Source organism: Sus scrofa, chromosome 16 (genome assembly GCF_000003025.6).
Source record: "Sus scrofa isolate TJ Tabasco breed Duroc chromosome 16, Sscrofa11.1, whole genome shotgun sequence".
Taxonomy (NCBI): Eukaryota; Metazoa; Chordata; class Mammalia; order Artiodactyla; family Suidae; genus Sus; species Sus scrofa.
The window spans coordinates 72004411-72025480 of record NC_010458.4 but is presented as its reverse complement, the minus strand read 5'-3'; the positions used below and the strand labels follow the sequence as shown (position 1 = coordinate 72025480).

The following is a 21070-nucleotide window of genomic DNA, read 5'->3' as shown; positions in this document are numbered from 1 at the left end:
TCAACATCACATGCCATGTACGAACGTGAGCATGCCTGGAAGATTTCACCAATCCGTACCTCACACGCCAGGTAGAGCAGTTTCCTTCACTGAGGAACACTGTTAGAAAAACTGCACTGGGAGTTCACCCCAAAGAGCCTCTTATTTCTCTTGCATAGTATTGGTAATATAAGGCTGCGAGAGGAGTGGCTCCCAGTATCAGGTAGGTATTAATGTCGAGGAGAGTGGGCATCTAGAATATGCATGCACCACGGTTCCAAACCTGAGAGAGAAGTTGTCCTGACTTGAGCCCATGGTAAACATCTCCTTCCTGAGGACTTTTTTTTTTTTTTTTTTGGGGGGGGGCCATTTCTTGGGCCGCTCCTGCGGCATATGGAAGTTCCCAGGCTAGGGGTCGAATCGGAGCTGTAGCTGCCGGCCTACGCCAGAGCCACAGCAACTCGAGATCCGAGCCGCGTCTGCAACCTACACCACAGCTCACGGCAACACTGGGTCCTTAACTCACTGAGCAAGGCCAGGGATTGAACCCTCAACCTCATGCTTCCTAGTCGGATTCGGTAACCGCTGAGCCATGATGGGAACTCTCCTGAGGGCCTTTTGTCTGGGAGCAAGAATACCTTTTGCACACTTTGTCTCATGCACGCTTTAAAAACCGATCTTAACTAGGCTAGGCTGTGCATTTGCTTTAAGTATGGTGATACGTCTTTAAAAACTTTGTGCTTCATAATTCAAAGCTCTAGTCCATGCATTCAAAGAACACAAGGAATCATGATGCTTTGTGCTGGCTAAATCAGATGCCACTTTTCTAAGAGAACTAACATGTTTGATTGGGCATTCTGTAAATCTAACCTGTCAAACACCAAGAAATCTGAGTTTAGCTCAGGATCACATGCCATGTGCAAATGGGAGGGTGCCGGCCACATGTGACGGGTCAGTTCAGACATCACCTACCAGGTATAGCTTCCTGACATAGAAGAGCACACTTAGAAAGCCTGTGTTGAGAGCTGACTCAAAAAGGCTACCAGTTTCTCTTGGAAAGTATTTTTGGTGTAAGGGTGAAAAAGCTCTCCACTAGCAATATCTTTAGGTATTTTTACGGATGCAGAAGCCAGCAAGAATATGCCTGCACTAAAGATTAAAACCTGAGAAAGAAATCCTGTCCTCTTGAGCCTTGGGGAGGAAGCAACTTCCTGAGAAAGTTTTGTCTGGGCCAAAGAGTGCCCATTCTTATTCACAGTGGGAAAAGAGATCTTTTGTTTGTTTGTTTGTTTGTTTTTTATTTTGTCTTTTTAGGGCTGCTCCTGTGGCATATGGAGGTTCCCAGGCTAGGGGTCTAACCAGAGCCGGAGCCTCCCGCCTACACCAGAGCCACAGCAATGCAGGATCCGAGCCACGTCTACGACCTACACCAGAGTTCACAGCAACACTGGATCCTTAACCCACTGAGCGAGGCCAGGGATTGAACCCACAACCTCATGATTTCTAGTTGGATTCGTTAACCACTGAGCCACGACGGGAACTCCAACAGTGGGAAAGGAGATCTTAACTAGGCTAGGCTGTTCATCTGCTTTGAGTATAGTGACATGTTTTAAACAACGAATTTCAGGCTTCCTTTTTTTTGTCTTTTTTTTTTTTGCCTTTTTTCTAGGGCTGCTCCTTGCGGCATATGGAAGTTCCCAGGCTAGGGGTCTAATCATAGCTGTAGCCGCTGGCCTACACCACAGCCACAGCAACGCCAGATCCGAGCCGTGTCTGCTACCTACACCACAGCTCACGGCAACACCGGATCCTTAATCCACTGAGCGAAGCCGGGGATCGAACCCACAACCTCATAGTTCCTAGTCAGATTTGTTAACCACTGAGCCACAAAGGGAGCCCCCCAGTCTTCCTTATTCAAACCTCTATTTTCACTCACTCAAAGAACACGTGACATAAGGGTCCTTTGCTTTGTCTGAAAAGGATGGCCACTTTCCTAAAAAACTAACAGGTTTGGTTATGCTTTCTGTAAATATAATCTTTCAAAGGCCTAGTGCTCTGAATTTAGTCCCTATCACAGGCCATGTACAAATGTGAGCATGCCTGCTAGATTTAACCCATCACTCCAGACACCACACACCAGATATCACACACTTTCTGCCATAGAGCACAGAAAAACCATTTTGAGAGCTGACTCAAATGGGCTTCTGCTTTCTTCAGGAAAGTGCTGGTTGTGTTCAGGTGAAAACCTTCTCAGCTCCCAATAAGAGTTAGGAAGGACAGCAGCCAGTGAAATATGCCTGCCCTACAGATTATCATCTGGGACAAAATCTACCCACCTGCGCTTTGGTAGGATATCCTTCTTGAGGAGATATTGTCTGGCCACAGGTATGCCTTCTCTCATTCACAGTGGAGACACGGATCTTAAGCAGGCTAAGCCATTCGATGGCTTTGAGTACTGTTTCATGTCTTAAACAAGAAACCTCAGGCTTCCTTATTCAAACTTCTACTGCACTCACTCAAAGAACACATGGCATGAGGGTGCTTCGCTGTGTCTGAAAAGGTCACCCACTTTCCTAAAAGAATGGGTTTGATCATGCTTTCTGTAAATACAATCTTTCAAACACCTGGCACTCTGAATTTAACTCCATATCACATGCCATGTACAAAAGCTGCTCGATTTTACCAATCACTCCCGATGTCAGATGCCAGGGGTAGCACTTCCATTCACGGAAGAACACAGAAAAACCTTTCTGAGAGCTGACTAGAAAGAGCTATTGTTTCTTCAGGAAATTTTTCATTGCATAAGGGTGAAACACTTCTCAGCTCCCAGTAACAGTTAGGTGTTTGTACTGAGGAATGAAACCAGCAAGAATATGCCTGCCTTATGGATTAAAACCTGAGAAGGGAAATCTGCTCGCTTGAGATTTGGGTAGGAAGATCCTTCCAGAAGAAGGATTCTATGGGCCCAAGATTGCCCTCTCTTATTCACAGTGGAATCACAGCTCTTAACCGAGTTAGGCTGTTCATCCACTTTCAGTATTGTGACATGTCTTAAAAGAACTTCATGTTTCCTTATTCAAAGCTCTAGTTCACTCAAAGAACACATGGCATAAGGTTTGCCACATACCTAAAAGAACTAACAGTTTGGTTAGGCTTTCTGTAAAGCAAACCTTTCAGATGGCGAGCACACTGAGTTTAGCTCCAATTCACAAGCCAGGTACAAAAGTGAGCAGGCCTGCCAGATTTTACCAGTCACTCCAGATACCACAAATCACACATAGCACTTTCATTCCTACATGAAGACTGTTAGATAAACTGATTTGGCATCTGACTCAAAAGATTTTCTCTTTTCTCTTGGAAAGTACTCATTGTGTAAGTGTGAAAAAGTTCATCAGCTCTGAATATGAGTTAGGTGTTGGCAGTGAGGACAGCAACTGGCAAGATGATGCTTTCTGTAAAGCAACCTTCTCCAATGCCAAGCACTCCGAGTTTATCTCCATATCACATGCCATTTACAAGAGCGGGCAGGCTTTCCCGATTTTTGTCAATCACTCCAGATGTAACAGACCAGGTACAGCACTTTCCTTCATGGAGGATCACTGTTACAAAAACTGATTTGGGAACTGGCTCGGAATGGTCTCTGGTTTCTCTTGGAATGTTTTCATTGCATAAAGGTGAAAAAGTTCTCAGCTCTTAATATCAGGTATTTGTATCGAGACAGCAACCCGGAAGGATATGTCTGCACTATAAATTAAAACCTGCTGCTTGAGCCTGGAGTAGGAAGCTCTTTCCAGAAGTATTCTCTGGTGCAAGATTTCCCTCTCTTATCCTCAATGGAAACACAGATCTCAAGCAGCCTAGGCTGTTCATCTTAGAGTTCTGTAGCATGGCTTAATGAACAATCTTCAACCTTCCTTATTCAAACCTCTGTTTCACTCACCAAAGGAAGACACTGCATAAGCGTGCTTGGTTCTCACTAAAAAGTTTTGCCACCTCTCTTAACAAACTAACAAGTTTTATTATGCTTTGTGTAAGGTGAACTTTTCAAATGGAGAGCATTCTGAGTTAAGCTCCCTATCCCAAGCCAGGTCCCAAAGCGAGCAGGCCGCCAGATTTTATGAATCACTCCAGATATCTCAGACCGGGTATAACACTTCCCTTCATAGAAGAACACTGCTGAATAAACTGATTTGGGAACAGACTCGAAATGGTTTCCGATTTCTCTAGTAATGAGCAAGTTCGCAGCTTTTAGTATTACTGAGTTATTGGCATTGAGGGGCGCAAACAGCAAGAACATGCCTGCACTAGGAATTGAAACCTGAGAAAGAAATCATGCCTGCTTGAGCTTCTGTAGGAGGCTCCTTCCAGAAGAAATATTCCCTGGGTGCAGAGTTGCCCTCTCTTATTCACAGTGGAAACACAGATCATAAGCAGGCCAGGCTCTTCCTCTGTTTTCAGTACTGCGACACGTCTTAAGGAAAACACTCCAGGCCAGGCATCCCCTGCTGCAGGGCCGTGCCCTGGTCTCACCCGGCCTCCTCTCTTGGTTGTGGAACTCCAAAGCCGAGGCAGAGCACAGGGAAGGCTGCCCTAGCAGCTGCGAAGACTCCTTTTGTGCTGGGGACACTTTCATCTTGTCCACTCTGGCCAGACTTCCACTCTGAGGAGACAACTCTGGAGGACCAGGAAGAGGGTGTTTGGAGAGTCACAACCCAGCCCCGCCAGCCACCGAAGAGGGTGAGTTAGCCCCGGAGTGCGCACCATGGCCCTTTGATCTTGTCCACTTTGGGGATTTTCCCTGAAGGGGGAAAATTCCATTTGGGGAATTTCAGTTCCAATATGGGGAACTCGCCCTACCAAGGGAAGTTTCATTTGGGGAGCCCTGGGCTCTGAAGGGGCACCTTCTGGGCAAAGATCTAAAGCCATGTTTCGGGCAGCCCTTCTGCCATTTGGGGCAGTCTCTCTTCCATTTAAGGCTGTTCTTCTGCCATTTGGGGCCGAAAGAGAAGGTCTCTCTGCCATTTGGTTATTTGTGACTTCCAGCTGTGAGGGTTTTGATTTGGTTTGGCCTTGGCCATTTGGTTTCCTAGATCTCATACTGATTGCTTGAGCTGAAATGGGAAGTGCTTCCTCTAAAGGAGTCCCTTGGGAAAAAATTAAAAAAACAAACTGGTTGATGTATAAACCTATGAATGAGAAAAGAAAATGATTCCACACCACCTGGTCACAATATTCTTTAGACTCTGGAGAAAATTCTTTAAGAGGAAACTCACTTGAAATTCCAAAACTGGTTTCTTTGCATGTGCAGTTGGAGAAAGCTGGCTTGATAAAATAATTTTTCCAAAATTCTGATCCTGTGAGAACAAAAATGAGCCGAGGAGAAAACTTGAAGTTAACTCTTATCGTGACCTTGAAATATAAATGCAGTCCACTTGGCCTGAGACTTTGGCCTTGGGTTAAATAGTAGAACTTCAATCAAAAATAAATAAATAAATAAATAAACAGGAAGAGGCTTTTAAAAGCTCAAGTAAGTAAATTTAACTTATTCTAACTGTTCTTTTTGATTTTATGTTTGCCGGATGAATTGCCATGACATGTGGAATCATGATTCCCTATTTTTCCTTTTCCGTATTGTTTGTTTTAAAAAGAGAGATCCTTGTTTAAAAAAGTGTTGGGCTTCACTCTTGTTTTTGTCCTGCAGGAATGAGATTTTGCTCTTTTTTTGTATGTTTGCATTTGTCTTATGCATGAGAGTGCCGGCTTTGGGAAATTCAAATTCATTTCATATTGAAGTATATCCTCCAGAACTGGACCACTTTCGGTTACAATCCAATATAGTATTTAAAAAAAATATGATTTCCTTTGTAATATGGCCTGGCCACAATAATCTACAGATTAAATTTTAAGATAAAGCTATGAGATCTCTGTCTGTCTGGATATATGTATATCTCTATGTGTTTTTGTCTTTGGATAATATTGCTGAAGTTAATTTCTAGATAAGCTCTATTTAATTTTTTTAAGGTAAGTGCTTATAAACTACCCATTTCTGGGAAAACTGGATGGATATTCACATGCAAAAGCATGAATCTGGACCCTTATATAACACCATGTATAAAAATTACCTCTAAATGGACCAAGAGCCTAAATAAGAGCCACATGGCAAAGCTGCCTTTCAGAAATGAAGGGAAGATAAAGACTTTTCAAGACAAACAAAAACTGAGGTAGTTTATACCAGCTTTACATGGAATGTCAAAAGGAATTATTCAAGCTAAAATGAAAGTAACTAATTAGCAGCATGTAAACATGTGAAGGTAAGTATATAGCCAAATTCAAAATACCCTAATACTATCATACAGTGGGGTATGAACCACATAACTCCAGTAGAAAGGCTAAAAAGGATAAAAGTATTAAAAATAACTATAGCCAAAATAATTTGTTAATGGATATACAAATAAAAAGATGTAAATTGTGACATTAAAAAACATAAAATAGGGTGAGGGAGTGAAAGGTAGAGATTGTATAGAATTGAAGTTATCAACTTACAATAGAATATTATATTTTACATAAACCTCATGATAATCACTGCAAAAACTTATAGTAGGTACACAAAAGACAAAGGCAGGGGAATCAAAGAATACCAGCTAACAAATCAATTAGCAAAGGAAGACAGCAAGAGAGAAAGAAAAGAAAAAAAAAAAGGAAATACAAAATAGCAGGAAACAACATGAGATGGCATCAATAAGTCTTTACCTATTAACCATCAACTTTAAATGTGAAATGATGAAATTATCCAATCAAAAGGCAGAGAGTGCCTGAATAGATTATAAAAAGCAACAAAATAAGACTCAACAATATGTTGCCTACAAGAGACTCACTTCAGCTTTAAGAACACGTATAGGATCCAAGCAATAGGAAAGAGAAAGGTATTCCAAGTAAATGGAAATCAAAAGAGATCAAACATAGCTATTCTTTCATTTAAAACTTTTTGTTTTACTTTTTTATTTTAGAGTTGCCTTTTTAATTTAATTTTAATTTATTTTTTGACGTTTTAGGGCTGCATATGGAGGTTCCCAGGCTAGGGGTGGAATCAAAGCTGCAGCTGCCAGCCTCTGACACAGCCACAGCAACTCGGGATCTGTGACCTACACCACAGCTCACAGCAAAGCCAGGTCCTTAACCCACTGAGTGAGGCCAGGGATCGAACCCATGTTCTCATGGACACTAGTCGGGTTCTTAAATCCTCTGAGCCACAACAGGAACTCCCAGATAACTATTCTTATCATAGACAAAATATACTATCAGTTAAAAACTGAAGCAGGGACAAGGAAGGTCATTATATAATGATGAAAGAGTCAATGAATCCAAGATGATGCAACATTAGTGTTGTGTTTGGCTTGCTTTTTCTTATTTGTGTGTGTAGATTTTTGGTTTGCAGTTACCGTGAAGTTTTGATATAGGTGTGTGTATATACACACGCACGCACGCACACACACACACAAGATTATTTTAAGTTGTTGGTCTCTTAATTTCAAGTACATCTCTAGTCATCAAACCACAAGAAAAGAGAACAAGAGAAGAAGGGAAAAAAAGACCAACAAAAACAAATCCAAAACAATTAATAAAATGTCAATAAGAACATACATATCAAGAATTACCTTAAATGTAAATGGACTAAATGCCCCAACCAAAAGACACAGACTGGCTGAATGGATACTTTTGATACTAAGTAGTTTTTTATGCCTTAGAATTTTGGGAAATTGGATCAACTTCCAACATTTGATCCTTTGCATCTGGGACAATCTGTTCTGGACAGTTAGTGGGTACTCTTTAATGTTCCTCTAATGACTTAATAATGAATAGCCTAATGAGGAATTATTTCACAAGTAACAAGTATTTCAAATATGAGGTTTGTGTTGCTCACAAAATGGAACATAAAATGGAGTTCCCATTGTGGCTTAGCAGTGACAAACCCAACTAGGAACCATGAGGATGCAGGTTCCACCCTGGCCTCGCTCAGTGGGTTAAGGATCCAGAGTTGCTGTGAGCTGTGGTGTAGGCCAGCGCCTGTAGCTCTGAGTCAACCCCTTCCACATGCCACACAAGCAGCCCTTAAAAAAAAAAAAAAAAAAAAAAAAAAAAAAAAAAAGGACCATAAAACGAGAAAATAGGCATTGAAACTCAGTGCTGTGGAAACAGAACCAGACGAATTTAGTGTACTATCACCCAGAATCATGTGGGGATACATTTCAGGAAGTATTATCAACAAATGAACATGCTTAGGAACAAGTTGCCCCAGGCATTTTTTTTCCATTTTGTGCAAAAAATATAGATCATTTTACTTGGAATAGGAATGTGTTGTTTCAGGGGCCAGTATCATTCAAGGCCATGGCTGTGAATTTCACCCAGGAGGAGTGGCAGTATCTGGACCCCCCTCAGAGGGATCTGTACAAAGACATGATGCTCGACAACTATATCAGCCTCATCTCAGTGGGTAAGGACCATTTCCCTGGTTGATTGGCATGTGCCTGGTTGACTGCTTTTCCTGTCTCAGTTGTTCCAAATTGCCAGCCTTCTGCAATACTTTCACAAGTGTGGCTCTGAGTCTCAGTACACTAAGACCAACAATCTTTTGGGAGGTGTGGCTACACATTTCCTTAAAACCTCTCTTGGATATCCCATTGTGGCTCCATGGTAATGAACCCGACTAGAATCCATGAGGACACAGGTTCACAGACGTGGCTCAGACCCCGTGTTGCTGTGGCACAGGCCTCAGCTCCAGCTCTGATTCAACTCCCAGCCTGGGAACTTCTATATGCTACAGGTACAGCCATAAAAAGACAAAACAAAAAACAAAAAACCAAAAAACAAACCATAAAACAAACAAAACCCCCCCTCTTTTTTCAGGTACAAATGGGCACCTTCATCAGGCAGTCCCTAATACAGTTGAGAGTTCAAGGTTCCTGAAGCCCGGGTAGCTAAGTCCATCTCCCTCATCATTTCCCACTGGCAGGATATCAAACCACCAAGCCTGCTGTGATCCACGAGTTGGAACAAGGAGAAGAACCATGGATGATGGAGAGAGAAATCCCAAGTTGGAGATTTAGGTGGGTTGGGGAAGAGTTGTATGCGTGGAAGTGAAGGCAGTAAGTTCAGAGTCGGTCAGTGAGGGCTGGCATCTTTGAGAAATATGCTTCAGACTCCCTTCTTAAAGGCCTTGGGCCTTTGAAAATGACTGGGGACAATTAACATAATAAGTTTCATATCTACCTGAACACCATTTCTGTGGACCGCCTTCCCGTGTTAATCTGTTTTCGTATGGCTATTAAAGAATTACATTTTCCCCTTAAGGTGTATCGTACCTGTGATTCCTATCAACTTCATTTAAGACCTCGATGAGACATTTTTGTCTGTTAAAATTGTGGCAGAGTTCCCCAGTGGTTCAGTGGGATAAAGATCCTTCTTTTTCACTACTGTGGTGTGGGTGTGATCCCAGGTTCCCAGGCCCAGGAACTTGTGCATGCCATGGGCGAGGCCAAAAAACAAAACAAAACAAAACCAAATAAAATTGTGGCAAAATATAGACAACATAGGATTTACCTGTTGGCTCAGAGGGTTAAGGATCTGGTGTTGTCACTGCTATGGTGCAGGTTCGATCCCTGGCAGGTGGGACGTCCACATGCCACAGGAGTGGCCAAAAAATAGTTAAGTAAAGTAAAAACGCGTCCAAAATTATTTTTAAAAATATAGACAACATAAAATTGACCATTTTAACCATTTTTAAATGTACAGTTTAGTGGTATTACGTAAGTTTGCATTGTTGTGCCACTGTCACCACCATTCATCTCTAGAACACTTTCATCATCAAACTAAAACCCTACACCCATTAAATAATAATGCTGTGTTCCATCTTCCCCATCCACTGGTAACCACTATTCAACTTTCTATTACTATGAATTTGACTCTTCTAGATACCTCCTCATATAAGTGGAATCTTAGAATATTTGTCTCATGTATACTTTATTTCACTTAGCATAATATCTTCAGAGTTCATCCATGTTGTAGCATGTGTCAGAATTTCATTCCTTTACTGGCTGAATAATATTCCATTGTAATGTATATAACATTTTATTTATCCATTCATCTACTGGTGAACAACTGAGCTGTTACTACCTTTTGGTTATTGTGAATAATGCTTCTATAAACATTGATGTACAAATATCTGTTTGAGTTCCTGCTTTCAGTTCTTCCAGGTACATACTCAGAAGTGAAACTGCTGAATCATGTGATAATTCTCTGTTTACATTTTTAAGGAATTACTGTGATATTTTCCACAGCTACTGCACAGTTTTACATTCCCACCAAAATGTATAAGGGTTCCAGTTTCTCCACATCCTCAACAACACTTGTTATTTTCCAGTTTTTTTTTTTAATAGTCATCCTAATTGGTATGAAATGGTATCTCATTATGGTTTTGATTTGCATTTCCCTGGTGATTAGTGATGTTGAACATGTTTTCATGGGCTTATTGGCCATGTGTATATTTTCTTATCTATTCAAGTTCTTTGCCTGTTTTAAAAGTGGGTTGTTTCTCTTCTTGTTGCTGAGTTATAAGAATTCTTTATATATTCTGGATATTAATTCTTTGCAAAATATATGATTTTCAAGTATATTCTTCCATTCTGTGGGTTGCCTTTTCATTTTCTTAATAGTGTCCTTTGACACACAAAAGTTGTTTATTATTATTATCATTATTACTATTACTATTATTGCTTTTTTAGGGCCACACCCATGGCATATGGAGGTTGCTGGGCTAGGGGTCGAATCAGAGCTACAGCTGCCGGCCTACACTACAGCCAGAGCAATGCCAGATCCTTAACCCACTGAGTGAGGCCAGGGATTGAACCTTAAACCTCATCGTTCCTAGTCAGATTCATCTCTGCTGCTCCACAACGGGGACTCCAAAGGTTTTACTTTTGATGAAATCCAGTTTACCTATTTTTTCTTTTGTTGCCTGTGCTTTTGTTGTTATATCTAAGCAATCATTGTCAAATCCAATGTCAAGAAGGTTTTTTTTCTGTATTTTCTTCTGTCTTTTATCATTTTAGCTCTGTAGGTCTTTGATCCATTTTTAGTTAATTTTTGTATATGACATAAGGATCCAACTTCATTTTTTGCCTGTGGATATCCACTTTTCCTAGCACCATTTATTGAAAAGACTGTCCTTTCTCCATTGAATGATCTTGGTACTCTTGTAGAAAGTCACTTAACCATTCATATAGAGAGGGTTTATTTCTGGACTCCCTATTTTATTACATTGATCTCTGTCTATCTTTATGTCGGTACCACACTGTTTTGATCATTGTAGCTTTACGGTATGTTTTACAATCAGGAAGTGTTAGTTATTCAACTTTGTTCTTTTTCTAGAGTGTTTTGACTATTCAGAGTCTCTTGAGATTCATGAGTTCTCATGTCAACTTTATTTAATTTTTGGTCATACTTGCAGCATATAAAAGTTCCTGGGCTAGGGACTGAATCTGAGCCACAGCTGCAACCTGCACCAGCTATGGTAATACCAAGTCCTTAACCCACTGCACCACAGCAGGAACTCCTGGTGTGAACTTTTTTTGATTTTTTTTTTTTTTTGTCTTTTTAGGGCTGCACCTAGGGCATATGGAGGTTCCCAGGCTAGGGGTCTAATAGGAGCTGTAGCCACCAGCCTATGCCACAGCCACAGCAACGTCAGATCCAAGCTGTATCTGTGACCTACACCACAGTTCACAGCAATGCTGGATCCTTAACCCAGTGAGTGGAGTGAGGCCAGGGATTGAACCTGCAACCTTATGGTTCCTGGTCAGATTAGTTTCTGCTGTGCCATGAAGGGAACTCCCTGGTGTGAACTTTTTAAAAAAAATTTGGGGTGCATCCTCTGCATGCGGAAGTTCCAGGCCAGGGATCAAACCTGTGCCATAGCAGCAGCCCAAGCCACTGCAGTGACAACGCTGGATCCTCAGCCCACTGTGTCACAAGAGATCTCCTTCATGTGAACTTTAAGATGGATTTTTCTATTTCTGCAAAAAGTCATTGGGTTAGAATTAGAGTTTTTGATCTTCATTTCTCTAGCAGTCTAGCCTTTCCACCATCACCCTTGCATTCTCTTTTTTATTTTTTTAACACTGTATAAATTTCCTTAGGCTGCAATTTAAAAATTCCCACAGATGGGCTTAAAACAAATTAATTGTCTCACAGTTGTGGAGGCTATGAGTTCAAATTCAAGGAACTTCTTGGCCTCATGGCATTTGAGGCCAAGCATGGTAGTTCATGAAAGCATTCTGGTTCCCCAACCTGGAAACTTCCTGAATCCCTTCCTTTTGGGTATTCATGAAGGCTCTATTACATAGGCATGATTGATTAAATTATTGGCTATTGGTGATTAATTCAACCTCCAACGCCTTTTCCCTCCCTGGAAGTTGAAGCATAGAACCAAAAATTCCAACCATGTAATCACATGGTTGGCTCAACTGACAACCAGTCCCCATCCTCAGATGCTTCCCATAAGTCACTTCATTAACATAACAAAGGACACCTGTATGACTCTCATAATTTAGAAAAGTCCACAGGTTTTAGGAGCTCTGTGCTAACAATAGAGACCAAGATGAAATATAGATAGATAGATAGATAGATAGATAGATAGATAGATAGATGATAGACATCTTATTATAAATCACAATATGACTAGGACAAAAGTTATGTCTTAAAGCCTCTGGGGTACCATTGTTGGATATGAATAGAACTCTATTCACTTTATTTAAAGACTGATGACTTGCATGTTGGAAAGTGGGCCAGGAAGCTTGGTAGGACTGTCAAATTCTAAGTCAAGAAGTGACTTTATTTCTCTGGATGTTGGTAGCATAAATGTAACAGCAGTCCCGTACTGTCAGAGCTTTATAAAACAGATGAAAAGGAAGACTGATAGGAATTTAGATATGGGATGAGAAGTCAGACACGTAAGGTCACATTAATAGAACCCAGAAGCTTGGAAAACATGATATAAAGCAGAAAGTGGCAAGCACATAGTTATCTCAGGTTCAGTAATACTATGTATAATAATATCTAATTAATGGAATATATTATGTGCCAGGCAGCATTCTGAGTACTTTACATCCATTGACTCATTTAATCCTAACAAAAACACTACAAATCCTGACAAAAACAAGGTAGGTGATATTATTACCCTTTTTTATAGAAGACATTGAGACCCAAAGAGATCAAGTCACTTGACCTGTGCCATACATCTAATTAGTGATGGAGCTAAGGTTGGAATCTGGATTCAGAGCCCATATGCTTAACTGCAATTCCTTTTTCATATGTCATAGGTAGAGAGGAAGGTGAGGAGAGCATTTGAAAGTCAGGATTAGGAGTTCCTGTTGTGGCTCAGCAGGCTACGAACCTGACTAGTAGCCATGAGGATGCAGGTTCAATCCCTGGCCTCTTTCAGTGGGTTAAGGATCTGGTGTTGCCATTAGCTGTGGTGTAGGTCACAGACGTGGCTCAGATTTGGAGTTGCTATGGCTGTGGCATAGACTGGCAGCTGCATCTCCAATCTGACCCCTAGTCAGGGAACTTCCATATGCCGCAAGCTTGGCTCTAAAAAGCAAAAAAAAAAAAAAAAAAAGAAGAAGAAAAAAAAAAGAAAAAGAAAAAGAAAAAAAAGTCAGGATTGAAGCAGTATCTATGAACTATTATAGAATAAGATGATACACTTAGCAGTCAGAATTCAGTAGTGATTCTGATCCTGAAGCAAATACTATATGGCTTATCCTGTGGTCTATTTTTCTCTTTCAGACATATGAATTCCTGGGCCCTCACACCCATACAAGAATGAATTGTTATTATACTGATTACAAGAGTGTTCCTTTTTACAAGCAGATCAATTGATGGTTTTGTAAAATCAGTTTCATGCTGATGGATAAATAGGCAAGAGCTCAAAGATACTGGAAGAGACAAGTGACAATTAAACTACAGCAATCCAACAATGAGTTGATTAGACACTAGCTGGCATCTCTCTGTTCCTCATCCAGTCCTTCCTTTATTTCCTCTAATCACCGTTTTACCCTGGTAACTTTATTTCTTCTAGATGAGCTTTTCCCATTGACCCTGTAGCTGCTATTCTTTGTTCATTTTTAGTACTCCTTGGCATTGTTTCCCTTTTTCTCCCCACTTTATAGTCTTATTTGCATATAGCTAATTACATACGTATCTGTTGTCATCTTACCTGGTTATTTTTCTACTGCTATATATATTTAAAATTTTTTGGCTTTTCTGCAACACTCAGGTGTATAGGTTCCATTTAGCCTTGGCATTTCTTTTAGATATGGATATTGGGTCTGAAAGTAAAGATTTGGTCTCACAATAGGGCAAAATGTTATGAGCCATAATACATTAGCAGAAACATTCACTCAACATATAGTTTATTATACTTCCTGCCTCTGGAAAGTTGATGACCTCATGGAGAGGCACAAAGAGAGTGAAGAATTGCTTTTGAGTCACACTGCATTCATTGACCAAGAACTGTGACTGAGGAAAAGGGTAATAGTTACAATGCACTTGAAAATATATATCATCTGAGCACAGACTTTGTTTTTTCTAAACACAGAATCTGAAGAAATGACTCTAATGACAGAAGTTTGAACTATTTAGACTTATTTAGTGCTAATAGAAGATATGCAAGAAAGAAAGAATGTAGTGAATGTGGTAAAGCCTTCTTTCAGAAGTCAGACCTCACTATACATAAGACATCTCATACAGGAGAAAAATCCTTCATATGTACTGAGTGTGGGAAAGGCTTCAGCAAGAAATCAAATCTTGTTATATATCTGAGAATCCATACTCTAGAGAAACCTTGTGAATGTACTGAATATAGAAAAGATTTCTCCCATAAATCACACCTCATTGAACATCAGAGAATTCACACTGGGAAGAAACCCTATGAATGGAATGGTGTGGGAAAGCCTTTTTCCAAAAATCACACCTCAGTATTCATCAAAGAACTCATACTGGGGAGAAACCTTATGTCTGTGATGAATGTGGGAGAGTCTTCAATATGAAGTCACACCTCTTTGTATATCGGAGAATGCACACAGAGAGAAACTTTATGTATGTACCAAGTGTGCGAAAGCTTTCAGTGAGGTGTCCTGCCTTATTAGACATAAGAAAATCCATACTGGGGAGAAACCTTATGAATGTAATGAGTGTAAAAAAAATATTTTCTGAGAAGTCTGATCACATTATACATCACAGAACTCACAGGAGAAGAACACTATGAATGCAATCAATGTGGTAAAGCCTTCAGACATAGCTCAGCCCTCTCTTGCCATAAGAGGACTCATAAAGAAAAAGTTCCTTAAAAGAGAAACTAATATGGGAATATCTTCAACTAAAGTTACAGTGAAGGACAGCCTTCACTAGAAATCAAACCTTATTATGTATCAAGAAATCTTACTAAGAAGCAGCCTGTTAATTCAACAAATTTAGAAAAGTACGTAGCTATGTTTCTATTGAAATCATATTTCAGATGTGATGTCAAAGTATTTCTAGAAGATATTACACTTTCTTATTAAAGAATAAATGCTCACTGTGGACTTCAAAGACTTCTGAAATATTAGTAAATGGATCAGTCAGAACAAAATTAGAGAATCTTATATGGAAAATCTGAAAAAACATGAAAGCATAATATTCCTAGCTATACTACATTATGTATGCACCATATAATGTAAATCATATATGTGTTGGAAGTGCATATGTGAAGCTAACAATTATGAATATAAAATAAGTATTATATGTAGAATGCCATCTACCAAGATTTTCCACACGAATCATACTATTTTTCCTTTTTTTAGCAAAGTATAAATTGTAACAAAAACCAGGGAACTCTAAATCAGAATTCTAAAGTGTAAAATAAACATTTTTCTGTTGCTTGTTGGCATATGTAAAAGAATTCTGGGGGAGTTCCCATCATTGCGCATCGGAAACAAATCTGACTAGTATCTATGAGGATGCATGTTTGATCCCTGGCCTCACTCAGTGGGTTAAGGATCTGGCTTTGCTATGAGCTGTGGTGTAGGTCGCAAATGCAGCTTGGATTCCGTGTTGCTGTGGCTGCGGGGTAGGCTGGCAGCTATAGCTCCAATTCGATCCCTAGCCTGGGAACCTCCATATGCCATGGGAACAGCCCTAAAAAGCAAAAAAAAAAAAAAAAAAAAGACTTCTACTTCTTGATCAGTAATAAGAGTATGTAAAAGTATTGTTATTTACATAAACTATATAAATATGAGGTAGATATCATATGAGAGTGAGCAAAGGAAAATAGCCATGGCTTCTTACAACACTCACTATAAGTTAAATAGTTGTTTTTGATGACTACATTATCCCCTTCTATCATATTGCTATTGTTCCCCCAAATCCGTACGTTGAAGCTCTGACCCTCAGTCCTGCATAATGAGACTATGTTTGGAGATAGGGCCCTTAAAGAGAAATTAGGTTAAAATGAGGCCATTAGGTGGGCCCTAATCCAGTCTGACTGGTATCCTTATAAGAAGGGATTAGGACACCAAGGATGCTGAGACAAGGGGAGGGTGGCCTCAGAGGAAACCAACCTGGACTGCCCCTTGAGCTTGGACTGTCAACCTCTGTGAGTATGAGAAAATACATTTCTGGTTTTTAAGCCAACCAGTCTATGGCATATTTTTATGGTAGCCCTAGCAAAATAATACACATACTATTATTCTCTTTCACTGGATTACTTCATAAATTTGGGTATACAAACTATAGGTACTATAGAATCATACTTAAAAAAATTATTTCTAGACTTCAAATCATAAGAGAACAATTTAAAAGGCATTGAGAATAGACAGCCTGATAAATCTTTTCAGTGAAATAAACTGGCGCAGAAGAAAGATCTTGCTAAGGGTTGAAAGCTTATTCAAGCCTGATATCCTCAAAGTGTCTCATCTGCCCACCCCAACTCATGTTACATGAGCTCAGTTTTCGTCAGCTCCAACTGAGAAGACTGGGGCTCCCATTCCCAGCCTAGCTCATGCTTGTACAGCGGCTCTACCCAAGGCAAAGTAAATAAAAAATACTGGGGCCTTGATCTGCCCCCCTCCAGACTCTTGTTTGTAGGGCAGGTGTTCCACACCAAGGGCTGAAAAGACAGCAAGCTACTATTTTCCCAACTCCAGCACATAAAGCAGAGGTTCCAAACTGGGAGGAGTAAATCAAAAAGACTTTGGGCTTCCCTTTCTCATCCAAAATCCCACTTGTAGGGAGGAGTTTCCCTGACAAGAGGGGAAGCCAAGAAGCTTCTTCAGCTCCGCTTGTAGGATAGAGGTGTCACTCTAGGAAAAAGAGCCTTCCCCCTCCACCTGCAGCTCCAATGCAATAATGTAGACATCTGGCCAGGGAGACAGGCAAGAAGGGAGGACTGGAAGCTCCAGAGCTCCACAGGGGAAGCTGACTTTATTTAGTACATAGCATTGGGGGAATTCTGACTTCAGACTTCTTTTTTCTTTTTTTTGCTGTACCAGCAGCATGCAGAAATTCCTAGGCCAGGGATCAGAACCCCACCACAGCAGCCACCCTTGCCACAGCAGTGGCAATGCTGGATCCTTAACCCACTGAGCCCCACAGGAACTCCCGACTTCAGACATTATTGAAAATAGAGATCTTCATGTCAAGCAATTAGAATTCCATTAGTTCCATAGAACAAGTAGTAACAACAACAACAACAACAACAACAAAAAAAAACAACCAGCCACCGGGAAGTTTAACAGAGAGAACCAGGGAACTGGCTAAAAAGTGCACTGTAGAATCACAATCATCCTTGTCTGGAAGGCTGGGCACACATACAGGTTTCACATACTCAAGACCAAACAGAGCAGGTACTTAAAAGGTAAGACCAATTCTATACAGCAGACTCGATAGAATTTTCTAAGTCACACAAAGACCCATTAGCAAAGAGTGGCAGCTTTACTGGCTCAAGGGACTTAAGCATGACTTCTGACCAATCAATGGCTAATGAATAATATATGACCCAGGGGTGAGTGACGTCTAGGAAGCCAGGCTTGGGGTAGGGGATGGGGGAACTGGGAAGTTACATCAGAGGCTACACACTGTGTGGGAGAATAGACTTCACAAAATCAGTCCAGGCAAGCTACTAAAGAAATCAACAATGTGGAGTTCCTGCTGCGGCACAGTGGGATCAGCGGCATTCCCGGAACACTGGGACACCGGTTGGATCCCCAGCACAGTGGGTTAAGGATCTGCTTGGATCTGATCGCTGGCCTTTGGAACTCCATATGCCCCAGGGCAGTGAAAAAAAAAAAAAAAAAAGGAAAAAACTAACATTAATAAAATAGAGCAACATCACAAGCCCCGAGGGGGCTATATCAGAATCCAAAGTGGCTATAATACATTATCTCAAAAACCACAAGAGATGTAAAGCCACAGAATAGCATAACCCTTTACATGAAAAACAGTGGCCACAGAAACTCCCTTTGAGGAGGCCCAAAGGTTAGACTTTTAGGGCAAACACTCCCCCCAAAAACTGACTCTAAATACTGCTCGAAAGCTAAAGGCAATGATGCTCAGGAAAGTAACTCATCAAACAGAGAATGTGAATAGAGAAGTTATTTGAAAGAACCAGGTGAATTATGGGTTTGAAAAGTACAATGCCTGAAATACAGATTCCCTGTAGGGGACTTAAAGCAAAAGATGGAAGCTGGCAGAAAAATCAGTAAATTTGAAAATAGATCATCAGAGATGATACAGTCTGTGAACAGAGAGGAAAAAAAGGAAGGAAAAGTGAGCAGACATCTGGTGTCTGATCCAGCATAGAAAAATCATGGAACTTGTCGCTCTCTTGTTTGCAACAAGAAAAGAAAAAACAAAAACATGCCAAGTTGGAAATCAGCAACTCTTCTTGCTTTCTGCAGAGCACTTAGCTCACAGGACAAACTGCTTCCCTGAAAACCAGAGAAAAAGGCAGAAACTAAGAGTTTACTAGGAATAGAAGTTCACCAGAGGCGCCAGCATCGGTAGGGACACCTAGATCATACCATGACTTGCTGGAGACTCAGTGTGAACTAGCGTAAGAGTTAAAAACTCTAGGGGTTCCGTCTTAGGGGGACCCCCACACTTTCATGAGTCCTACTTCCAGGACCTCACCAGGTTCTTAAGGTGAAGACCAGAGAAAAGCTCCTTCCTGCTTCTGGCAGAGCAGAAAAGGAACCGTTTTGAAATACACCCAGAGCATTCTGTCCTTTTCTTTTTTTTTTTTTTTTTAATCATTATTATAGTTGATTTACAGTGTTGTGCCAATTTCATTCTGTTCTTTTTAAGATAGGACTTGCAAGAGTTCCCATCATGGTGTAGCGGAAACAAATCCCACTAGGAACCATGAGGTTTCTGGTTCGATCCCTGGCCTCGCTCAGTGGGTTAAGGATCTAGTGTTGCCATTAGCTGTGGTGTAGGTCACAGATGCGGCTCGGATCTGGTGTTGCTGTGGCTCTGGCGTAGGCTGGCAGCTACAGCTCTGATTGGACCAGCCTGGGAACCTCCATATGCCGCAGGTGTGGCCCTGAAAAAGACAAAAAAGACAAAAAAAAAAAAAAAAAAAAAAAAAAGATAGGACTTGCATCAAAAGAAAGTATTTTAACTTGAGGGGAGGAACAAATTCAACTTGACCATTCTCTAGCCTTTGACGGGGATGAAAAGAAATATCCAACATCAGCTTCCTTTAATCTTCATGTCTCATCTGGGAGGCAGGAGAAGCTAAGAGCACTCATAAACGTCACAGCCCAAAAGCATAGGTTCCCTAAAAGGCTGGCCCCTAATCATAGGATTAGAAAATGCTCTGTGCTCTCCACATCTGACCATAAGTTCAGTCAACCTGCATAATAACAGTGGGTTACAGCTAAAACAATTGCAAAGCTCAAATGCTATTTGGTCAGGAGTTTTTAGAGAAAACTAAACATAACACAAGAGACAAAAGTTAAGGACACTGGGGGGAATTTTAGTCTCTCACATCTACAGCCACAGCAAGTAAAAAACTCAGCCAAACTGCTAGCCAGGTAAACATAAAACTGGTGTTGGAGAATTAGTATGGAAAAACCCTGCACATGTGGTGTCAGACGTGGTATCAGAAAAAGACACTGGACCCTTCAGAAATTTTAGGAGAATTGCTTTCTCAGAAAAATTAAAATTGTGGGAATTTGTTAAGAGTAGACATGCCTTGAAAGAAAGGTTAAAAGACTTTCACAGAAAGAAGGAAAATGATATGGATCAGAAACTCAAGATCTCTAGGAGTTCCTCTTGTGGCTCAGTGGGTTTAAGAACCCAACACAGCATCTGTGAGGATGCGGGTTCAGTCCCTGTCCTTGCGCAGTGGATTAAGGATCTGGTGTTCCTGCAAGCTTGGTGTAGGCCACAGATGAGGTTCAGATCCCCTGTTGCCAGGACTTTTTGCTCGGATCCCTCGCGGCTCTGATTTGACCCCCAGTGGGGGAGCTTCCATATGCTGCCAGGGTAGCCATAAAAAGAAAGAAAAAAAAGAAACTCAGAATCTACATAAGGGAAGGAAGTGTGTTAGAGAAGGAATAAGTAAAGGCAAAGCACAGTCTTATTTTTCTTCGTCTTAATTGATCTAATAAATTTGCTTAAAAGACTACTGGCAGTATACTGGTTGATTATAGCCTATGGGTAAGTGAAAGGGGTGACAGCAGTGTCATGGGGATAGGAGGGAGGAATTGTCTTTTAATCTGGGTCTTCATATTTAAGTGAGTTTCTTTCTTTCTTTTTCTTTCTTTTTTTTTCTTTTTGGGCTGTTCTCACGGCATATGGAGGTTCCCAGGCTAGGGGTTGAATTGGAGCTGCAGCTGCTGGCCTGCACCACAGCCACAGCAGTGCAGTGACTGTGTTGCGAACTATATCACAGCTCATAGCAACGCCAGATCCTTAACCCACTGAGCAAGGCCAGGGATCAAACCTGCGTCCTCCTGGATACTAGTCAGATTTGTTTCTGCTGAGCCACGATGGG

General features: G+C 40.8%; 1 long non-coding RNA gene across 2 annotated transcripts; it reads left to right on the top strand.

Annotated features, from left to right (window-relative positions):
- Positions 1851–10390, top strand: LOC106506567. Of its 2 annotated transcripts, none has more exons than XR_001301956.2 (4): positions 1851–4716; positions 5288–5506; positions 8344–8470; positions 8884–10390. It is a non-coding gene; the product is annotated as an uncharacterized LOC106506567 (long non-coding RNA). The 2 variants fall into 2 exon arrangements; XR_001301955.2 differs by having other exon boundaries at positions 8328–8470.